The 9,829-nt window shown below is 35.8% G+C and overlaps 1 pseudogene; it reads left to right on the top strand.

Moving 5' to 3' along the window:
* The first annotated feature begins 4,219 nt into the window (after nucleotides 1–4,219).
* LOC145998773 (ubiquitin carboxyl-terminal hydrolase 7 pseudogene) lies at nucleotides 4,220–8,329 on the top strand (annotated as a pseudogene).
* The last annotated feature ends 1,500 nt before the right edge of the window (nucleotides 8,330–9,829 follow it).

Here is a 9,829-nt window from a genome sequence, read left to right as displayed (position 1 = left end):
TGCAATTTCCAACCTGACCATCTCCGATTTTTATGAAATTTGGGGAGTTGAAACTATGTATGGAACTTAGTAAGTATGAAAAATTTTAGTTTCATTGTTCTTGTAATTCTTAAATTATTCAAGGTCAAAGTTAGCAGAAATTGCCCTTTTTGAGCCCTCTTAGCTATACTAAATGTGCTGTAACTCCGCCCCTATTTCGCCTAGGAAGCTCAAATAAAGCTTATTGTACAGGGAATTGAACAAGCTCTCCAGTGATATTTAACAAGCCTACCTTTGGATAAAAATATAATTTTGTCACGTGACCTTGACCTCTGACCTTGAATATCTCAAAACATGTAATCTCCAAAAATTGTGAAAAAATATATTTGGTCCCTCAAGCATTACTATAAAACATATCAAAAAATCATTCTGGGACTGCAATGGGATCAGAAGATACAAAATAATATGTGTAACTATGTGACTGATAAAAGCCTCATTACATGAACTATGACGAGTCAAAAGTCCTTTAACACCCCCTACAAAATGTAAATGAGTTATCCTGGTCATGAAATAAATAGGTTAGGCACAGGGAGATCTCTAGCTGTGTGTGTCAAGCGCAGGTTCAGCATATTGTTAACCGCCATATTGAATTCAACGTCAAAATTTCAAAGGATAGGGGGTGATGTGATATATCAAATCAGGCTAGAATTTCACGAGAAATGAAGCAGCGATGGTTTTTCTAACTTATCTTTAGCCAGGAAAAAGTTATTACTGCATGCTTGTAACCATTATCTTCATTTCTCGTGAAATTCTAGCCTGATTTGATATATCACATCACCCCCTATCCTTTGAAATTTTGGCGTTGAATTCAATATGGCGGTCAACAATATGCTGGACCTGCGCTTGACACACACAGCTAGAGATCTCCCTGTGCCTAACCTATTTATTTCATGACCAGGATAACTCCTTTACATTTTGTAGGGGGTGTTAAAGGACTTTTGACTCGTCATAGTTCATGTAATGAGGCTTTTATCAGTCACATAGTTACACATATTATTTTGTATCTTCTGATCCCATTGCAGTCCCAGAATGATTTTTTGATATGTTTTATAGTAATGCTTGAGGGACCAAATATATTTTTTCACAATTTTTGTGATGACATGTTTTGCTACGTTGAGATATTCAAGGTCAAAGGTCAAGGTCACGTGACAAAATTATATTTTTATCCAAAGGTAGGCTTGTTAAATATCACTGGAAAGCTTGTTCAATTCCCTGTACAATAAGCTTTGCTTTGAGCTTCCTAGGCGAAATAGGGGCGGAGTTACAGCACATTTAGTATAGCTAAGAGGGCTCAAAAAGGGCAATTTCTGCTAATTTTGACCTTGAATAATTTAAGAATTACAAGACAAATGAAACTAAAAATTTTCATACTTACCAAGTTCCATACATAGTTTCAACTCCCCAAATTTCATGAAAATCGGAGTTGGTCAGGTTGGGGGCTGTGTTGATTTCGCATGGAATGACTCATAGATAAAATTTCATCGTACATTTGGAACTTACTGTAAGTTCGTAAATAATTATCATCGTTAGTAGATATATAATTGCTGTGGAATAAAAACTTACGGTCCAAGTTATGTATGCAAGATAATTTTGTAGGTTGAGGAAAGCGTGGAATTTCGTATTAAATAAGCTTTCCAACCTTGGAGACTTAATTCACCGTGTCTAATTTGAATAAGTATTTAATTTTCTAGATATCTGGTAAATATTCGGATGCACAAGTTCGGTTACATTTTTTAAAAATCATTTTTCGCATCAAAATCTTACATGCAATCAAAGAGAGAGAGTGTAGAAATACTAATGCAACCAACGTACTAGCCTAACCTATTCGCAATACCTACATTAGATGCTAAGAACCCTAATCTTAAATGAACTAACAGTAATTCAAGCCTATGAAAAGGGAATTACGATCACACGGAAAAAGAAACTCGTTGAGAATATTAACGCAACATGCAAGCAACTTACTTTAATTAAGAAGTCCAAAGCAAAAAGTAAGAAGACACAATAAACCTCATGCTCTATCAGTTTATTGTTAAAAGAATATCGTATTCTAAAGTCTTTATAATTATATCCCTTTTCAGTAAACAAGCTAGTTAATGGTAAAAACCAAGAGACAATTATTTTTCAGGATAAGTCGTAACCTATATCAGCGTGTGTTTCATTCATCCCTAACAACGCATTTACTTCTAACTGTACCTGGACATGTACTGAAATCGTGTCATGCAATATTCGCTGACATGTAAGTTGATAATTATATTTTCCCCTTATACTTGTGATATTTAGAACATGTTGAGATAATATCTCGCTCTCCTACTTTTCCACAGAGCATAAATGTAAATAGAGCAAATGTGTTACATGAAATCACAATGACTGACTATGCAAATGTATTAATCGTTATTCTTTACATAGTGAATTTTCACTTTAGCAACTTGTCTACATTTCCAAATACCTTAAATGTTGCTGACACAAGTACACGTTTCTATATAGTTCGCTAACTACATCGCAATAATCAAAAAGATCTTCCTGTCTTTGACAGAAATAATCGACAAAGGGAAAATATAACATCCATACTGAGTAAAAAGGTAAAAAATTATCCACAATATATTTGTGAAATAGGCAATAAAATTGAATCAAGTCGTAAAATTTTATTGATGTAGGCCAATATTATATTTCTATCACCTCGTGTATATAATGAAGCACAAAATTCTTGTAAATTGGAACATAGCATGAAGAAGTAAGTGAATATCCTCTACTGTGACTAGAAAGTAAAATGTGTTAAAGATGTGACTCTTGCACTTTGAACTGCACAATTTCAGACAACGTATGAGCAATAATAAGGACATATAAATAACAATCAACATTTTTTTTCGTGTTAAATAAAGGAATATATTAGTTACATGGTCGGCATCAATGTAATTAATATTACAATTGAGCTCTGTTCACAAATTCTTAAATGTCGTGTACTTTGCACTGGTTGAACACAGACTTTTTTTACTAACATATAATTAAATGTTGTATTATATACAAACGCATACATTTACTTGGGACTGATCAGGATACAACTATGTTCAATATGCCATAACAATTTGTTATTCTTACTCTGAAGTAAATAGATTTACAGGAACTCTTTACTGTAGAAATTGTTTATTCAAATACATGTATTTTCCCAAAACGCACGACTAATCCTTTGACGTCATCAATCCTTTTAACATCACAGGTTGCGGCCCGTATACGGAGTATACACGAAGTATACGCATAATACTGGTACTCAATGCGGTAAGGCGTACTATTCTATACAGGAAAGAATGTAACAAATTTAATTTCAAATCTCAATGTAAGCAACAATTATGAAATGTTTACTTTGTATGTACAAATCTTGAGAATTCCCTAAATGGAATGGACTTTACAAAGAGTAGAAACCTCGGAAAAATATATCAAGAGAACAAAAATAGAGGTACAGTTAATATAGTTCCTCTCTCCCAGTCTCTTCCCCAAAGACAAGGAGTTCGTAAATCATGCTAACATAAATTGATATTAATAATACAATAGACGAAATCTACCTGCTCATTGATCTATTATATAGTCTTATACACTGCTCTCCATAAATTAAGCAACAAATGGTGATCATCCAATAGAATGAAACACAAGGCCGGAGGGTGTACATATTTTATTTGTAACGAAAGTGACCGTTGTCTGACACTAATAAGGGATATGATCCCTAACGCATTCGTTGCTTTCTTTCAGCGTGCCCACCACTCTTCTTCTCTTTTCTCCAACTGTTTTCTCTTGTACCTCACATTTTCTTGTTGTTGCTTAATTTCTGGAGGGCAGTGTATATATATTTTTAATGAAGTATAGTGGGTCGTAAACAATGGTCTATTTTGTAATGACGTAACTTCTAATAGCTGCAAGTTCCGATAAATATGAACTGCGTAGTAAGTTGCAGACATGAACTCACGATACACATTGACCGGAAGTAGGAAATAACTGCTGTAAATTTTTAACATTAAATTGCTGCTGTTTGCGATACAGTAAAATGTCGTCATGTAAGTACCTTCTATGCACATATTTAGAGCAATTTATCAAAGTAATGTCTTTCTCCTAGCTCGGACACAATGAAAGATATACTACTTTCTTTCGAAATATGGCTGGGTCATATTGACGTTTAAAATGCTATTTTGTAGAATATTATTATTTTATTACCCTGTTGTTTAATGATTTATGAAGTAATTATCGAAGTGAAATATTGATGGGAATATGTATATATACATTCACGTGGAAAAATCGCTTGCTAATGGATGCGTACATTAACATAATAAATCTGTTATTCGCCTGAACAGGACGTCCGCCATCTTGTTTATTTTCACATAGTGTAGACGCTTCTACCGCAGCAAAATTACTTCGTGCAGGTAGTAAGTTTTGTGCATATCAAAATTACGTAATATATGGTTGGTTTGTTTCCCCTGGTGGCAACAGGGGGTGAAAAAATCCGCAGACATTGGGTGCATCGCGAGTAAACACGTTGCAGTGGCCGTCTCTGGTAAAAACTATAGTGTGGGAAAAGATCGTGCAGTCACTCTTCACAGCCTGAAGAAGCTGGGCCTAGGTACCGGTATGAAGGAGAGTATGAATCACATCAATGACACCGAAAGTCAAAATAGTGACATAGAAGACATGGATACACAAGAAGTAGAAGCTGTAGAGACACCTAATGATGTTGGGGGAGTGGATAGCAGTGGGGATAATAGACAATTGAATGGTGAAATGCAGGATCAAAACGTTTCTCAAGATGCAGAAATGGAAGAAGATGAAGCTCGTTCTGAAGCCACTTTTCGCTATACAGTGCAGACTTTTAGTAAGTTGAAGGAATCGCAGTTATCGCCACCATGCTATGTAAGGAACTTACCATGGAAAATTATGGTGATGCCACGCACTAGTCAGACTCAAGATAGACAGCCACAGAAAAATTTGGGTTTTTTTCTTCAGTGCAATGGAGAATCAGAATCCTCGTCGTGGAGTTGTTATGCTATGGCAGAATTAAGACTAATAAGTCAACGTGAGGGTGGTAAGCCGTTTACAAGAAACATCCAACATTTGTTCTATAGCAATGAAAATGATTTGGGTTTCAGTGATTTTATGGCATGGCATGTTGTACTGGATCCTGAGAAGGGCTACATAAAGAATGACAGCATTACACTAGAGGTTCATGTGCAAGCTGATGCCCCTCATGGAGTGTGTTGGGATTCAAAAAAGCATAGTGGTTATGTTGGACTGAAAAATCAAGGTGCTACATGTTACATGAACTCTTTGTTACAGACCTTGTATTTTACAAACCAGCTCCGCAAAGCAGTGTACAAGATGCCAACTGAAAGTGACGATTCAACAAAAAGTGTTGCCTTAGCACTTCAGCGAGTGTTTCATGAACTTCAGTTTAGTGATAAGCCTGTAGGGACAGAAAAGTTAACCAAATCTTTTGGGTGGGAAACACTAGATTCATTTATGCAGCATGATGTGCAGGAGTTCTTGAGGGTGTTGTTAGACAAGTTGGAAAGCAAAATGAAAGGAACCTGTGTAGAAGGGACAGTGCCAAAACTTTTTGAAGGTAAGATGGTTTCTTTTATTAAGTGCAAGAATGTGGACTACACTTCTTCCAGGGTAGAAACGTTTTATGATATTCAACTGAATATAAAAGGGAAGAAGAATATTGAGGAATCTTTCAAGGATTATATAGCTAAAGAACTTCTGGACGGTGATAACAAATATGATGCTGGGGAACATGGGCTGCAGGAAGCAGAAAAAGGTGTTATTTTTGCTTCTTTTCCACCTGTTTTGCATCTTCATCTTATGAGATTTCAGTATGATCCTATCGCTAATTGCTCAGTCAAGTTTAATGATAGATTTGAATTCTATGAGAAAATCAATCTAGATGCTTATTTGCAAAAGAGGGAAGAAACGTCTGCAGAATATACACTTCATGCTGTGTTAGTGCATAGTGGAGATAATCATGGAGGCCATTACGTTGTCTTCATTAATCCCAAAGGTGATGGGAAGTGGTGCAAATTTGATGACGATGTTGTTGCAAGGTGTACAAAGCAAGAAGCAATAGAACATAATTACGGAGGTCATGATGATGATATAAATATGACTGTGAAGCATTGTACAAATGCATACATGTTGGTGTATATCAGGGATAGTGAGTTAAAGAATGTCCTGCAGGAAGTCAAGGAAGATGATATTCCACAGGAACTTGTAGAAAGATTGCAAAAGGATAAAAGATTGGAGCAGATTCTACGAAAGGAACGAAACGAGGCACACTTGTACATGACGGTACAAGTTTTATTGGAGGATAGTTTTGACGGACATCAAGGGAATGATCTATTTGACTCAGACAAAGTGCAGTATTTGTCATTCCATGTTAAGAAACAGACTACACTTAAAGAGTTGATCGAAATATTTTCAGAAAGTTTGAAGTATCCTCTGGAGCAAATTCGGCCCTGGCTATTCAGTTATCGCTCAAATCAAACTTGCAGACCCACTTTGATTGATGTAGAAGCTGATCTTCTTCGGTCTGTCATAGATGTTGCGGAAAATGCTAGTCTCTGGAGTATTTTCTTGGAAATAGTTCCCCCAGATTCTGGTCTCCAAGCTTTGCCTCCGTTCGACAAAGATTCTGATGTGTTGCTATTCTTCAAGTTGTACGATCCCAAAAACAAAAGGATCCATTATTGTGGTCACCACTATATGCTTGTTGCAGCAAAGGTACAAGAATTAATACCACTACTTAATGAAAGGGCAGGTTTCCCTCCAGACACCGAATTATTGTTGTTTGAAGAAATCAAGCCCAACGTGGTTGAAAGGATTGAGAACTATAATGAGCGTCTGGATAAAGTTCTAGAAGAACTGATGGATGGATATATTATAGTGTTTCAGAAAGATGAAAGGGATGATCTGTACGAATTGCCAACTTGTAGAGATTATTTTATTGATCTGTTTTATCAAGTGGAAGTAACATTTTGTGATAAGACAATTCCTAATGATCCCGGATTTACGATGGAATTGTCACAAAGAATGAACTACGACCAAATGGCAAAAGCTGTTGCACAGAGACTAGGTACTGATCCATACTTGCTACAGTTCTTTAAGTCGCAAAACTACAAAGATAGTCCAGGACATCCATTGCGTTATACAATTGAGGGCACACTGAAAGATTTGTTAGTTTATTGTAAACCAAAGCAACCCAAGAAGGTTTACTACCAGCATCTTAGCATTAGGATCAATGAGCTAGAGAATAAGAAACAATTCAAATGTGTCTGGGTGGCCCCTAACCTAAAAGATGAGAAGGAGTTGATATTGTACCCAAACAAAAATGGCACCGTTGCTGATCTGCTAGAAGAAGCTAGGCGACAGGTCGAACTCTCTGAGAATGGTTCGGGAAAACTTAGGCTGTGTGAAGTCCATTGTAACAAAATTCTCTATGGCCAAAGAGAGGATATACTGCTTGAAAATCTGAACACAGCTGGGACAAAGATTTATAGGATAGAAGAAATTCCCCAGGATGAAGTAAATTTGGCGGAGGACGAAATGCTAATTCCAGTTGCCCACTTCCACAAAGATGTGTTTCCAACATTTGGCATACCGTTTCTTCTGAAGGTTAAGCAGGGTGAATATTTTTCCAAAGTAAAGGACAGGATACAAAAGAAGTTAGGTGTACCAGATAAAGAGTACGAAAAATACAAGTTTGCAATAGTCATTATGGGTAGGCCAAACTTCATTACTGAAGATTCGGACATTATGATAAATTTGACAGAATTCAAGCCACACTTCAATCAAGGAGGAGCAGCCACCCCGATACCATGGCTTGGGTTGGAACACGTCAACAAGGCACCTAAGAGATCAATGTATAGTTATTTGGAAAATGCTATCAAGATTTACAATTGAGGTGTTTTTCGTGTCAGGATAGATATGACTGCTGCCCGTTTTTAGACTTTATACATGTAATGCTACTGGAATTCGAACTTGTATATGGATTGTAGCATAAGACTGAAATTGGACATCCTTGTGTGACTTTATTTATTTTTCTTGTAATAGCGCTTGCAACTATAACTATTTCATTTTTGAATGACATTCTGGTGCTTTTCTTCATACAGTGTAATTAACCTCTTTGAAATCTGTAATCATGTGCGATCCTTGTTTCCGAAATAGGAAATTTTATAGTGGATATCAGTGTATACTGTATATATGTAATACGTATATCATTTCGAAGAAACAAATTATAATTATATCTCCAGGTTGAGATATACGGAACACTGCTTCATATCAGTGTTCATGGCTATTTTGCGTCTTGTAATTTTTCTTCACACAACTTAGTTTTTAAATGCTTATTCATGTTGTCTCAAAATATGACATAGATCTAGGATTACTTTATTTTTTCATCATGCCTAGCTTCCATTTATGGCAACAGGGAACTACCCTACAACGGTGCCTTAGAACATTTGCACAGTAGCCTAATGTAAAAATTAAACTCAAAACGATTTTTATGAAAATATTTACTTTGTAAATAGAATAAAACTTCAAAAGGAACAAGGAAGAAATAGATTACAATCAACAAAGAAATATCTGAAAATTCTTGACCGAATGTCTTTATTTATTTAGCATCTTCGTCCTTCCTTGTCTGAGACGTCGAATTGTCAAGAAATTATTGCATAAATTCATCAATAACAAAAATATTACTTCTACTTATTCTGTCATGTAGCATTTGTCCAATAAAACTCTTCATTTTTGTCTCCATTCATACATCCATTCTGAACAGAATCATCTGATTTGTGGTTACGTTAATATAGCTGTGGATGGAAAGTAGGCAATTAGTATAAAATTAGAATGTGATTGCAAAATATGTACACTACCGACCAAAATAATATAACGTGTTGTTTTTTAGTGGTAATATGAATTTGTTACTCTTGTCATATTATTTTAATTGGCGACACAAGTTTCAAAGATGGCTAATACACAACCAAAAATAATATGCTCACATCAAAGATTACAAGGTGGTAGCGATAATGGTATGATCCTAAAGGGTGGGAGCTATGGCATTTCTTTTAGGAGTCAGAAACTTTTAAATACCAGACTTTTTTGGGAGAGGGGGTTCCGGATCAAAGGGTGAGGGGCAATGATATCCTAGGGATGTGATTATAGTTACGAGTGAGCCTACATACAGCCCATGTAAACAAACATGTAGAGACAACGAATTTCGTTTCAAATAAGAAATAGAACAACTCACAATGAGATTATTGACCACGATAAACATGATTTCTAATCAAGTGTCAGTAAAATAAAGAATTGTCTCTCCCTGCATCTAATCCAAGAATTCAGTGATCGATTAAGGCGAGTCCTGCTATAGATGTAAAAAAGTTTAATTGAAAATAATCTCTTCACAGTAGATTTTTTATTGTTCTGTGACATTCCTACAGAGAAAACTTTAATCCGAGTAAAACTATATGGATGAAAAACAACTGTTCATAATGCCACACCGTATTTTAGACTACGCTTGTCACGGTTCTATTAATTACACACAGATATACAAGAACTGCCAGACGTTCAATACGCGGTAGATCGAAAGCAATGTTTTTAATTTAGCGCTGGTGCTGCCTCACCGTGGATGGTTATTATCGATTGTTTTTTTATAGCAGCGATAAAGGCAGCAGGGCAGAATTGGAAACGATTCTAGTTAATGGAATCTTATACAACAGAACCTTAGTGAGTAATATTTAATTAACGATTTCTTGAACCGAATGAA

The sequence above is a fragment of the Lepisma saccharinum genome, chromosome 14 (genome assembly GCF_977018435.1).
Source record: "Lepisma saccharinum chromosome 14, izLepSacc3.1, whole genome shotgun sequence".
Classification (NCBI taxonomy): Eukaryota; Metazoa; Arthropoda; class Insecta; order Zygentoma; family Lepismatidae; genus Lepisma; species Lepisma saccharinum.
The sequence above is the reverse complement of the archived record's forward strand: the minus strand, read 5'-3'. Positions and strand labels throughout refer to the sequence as shown.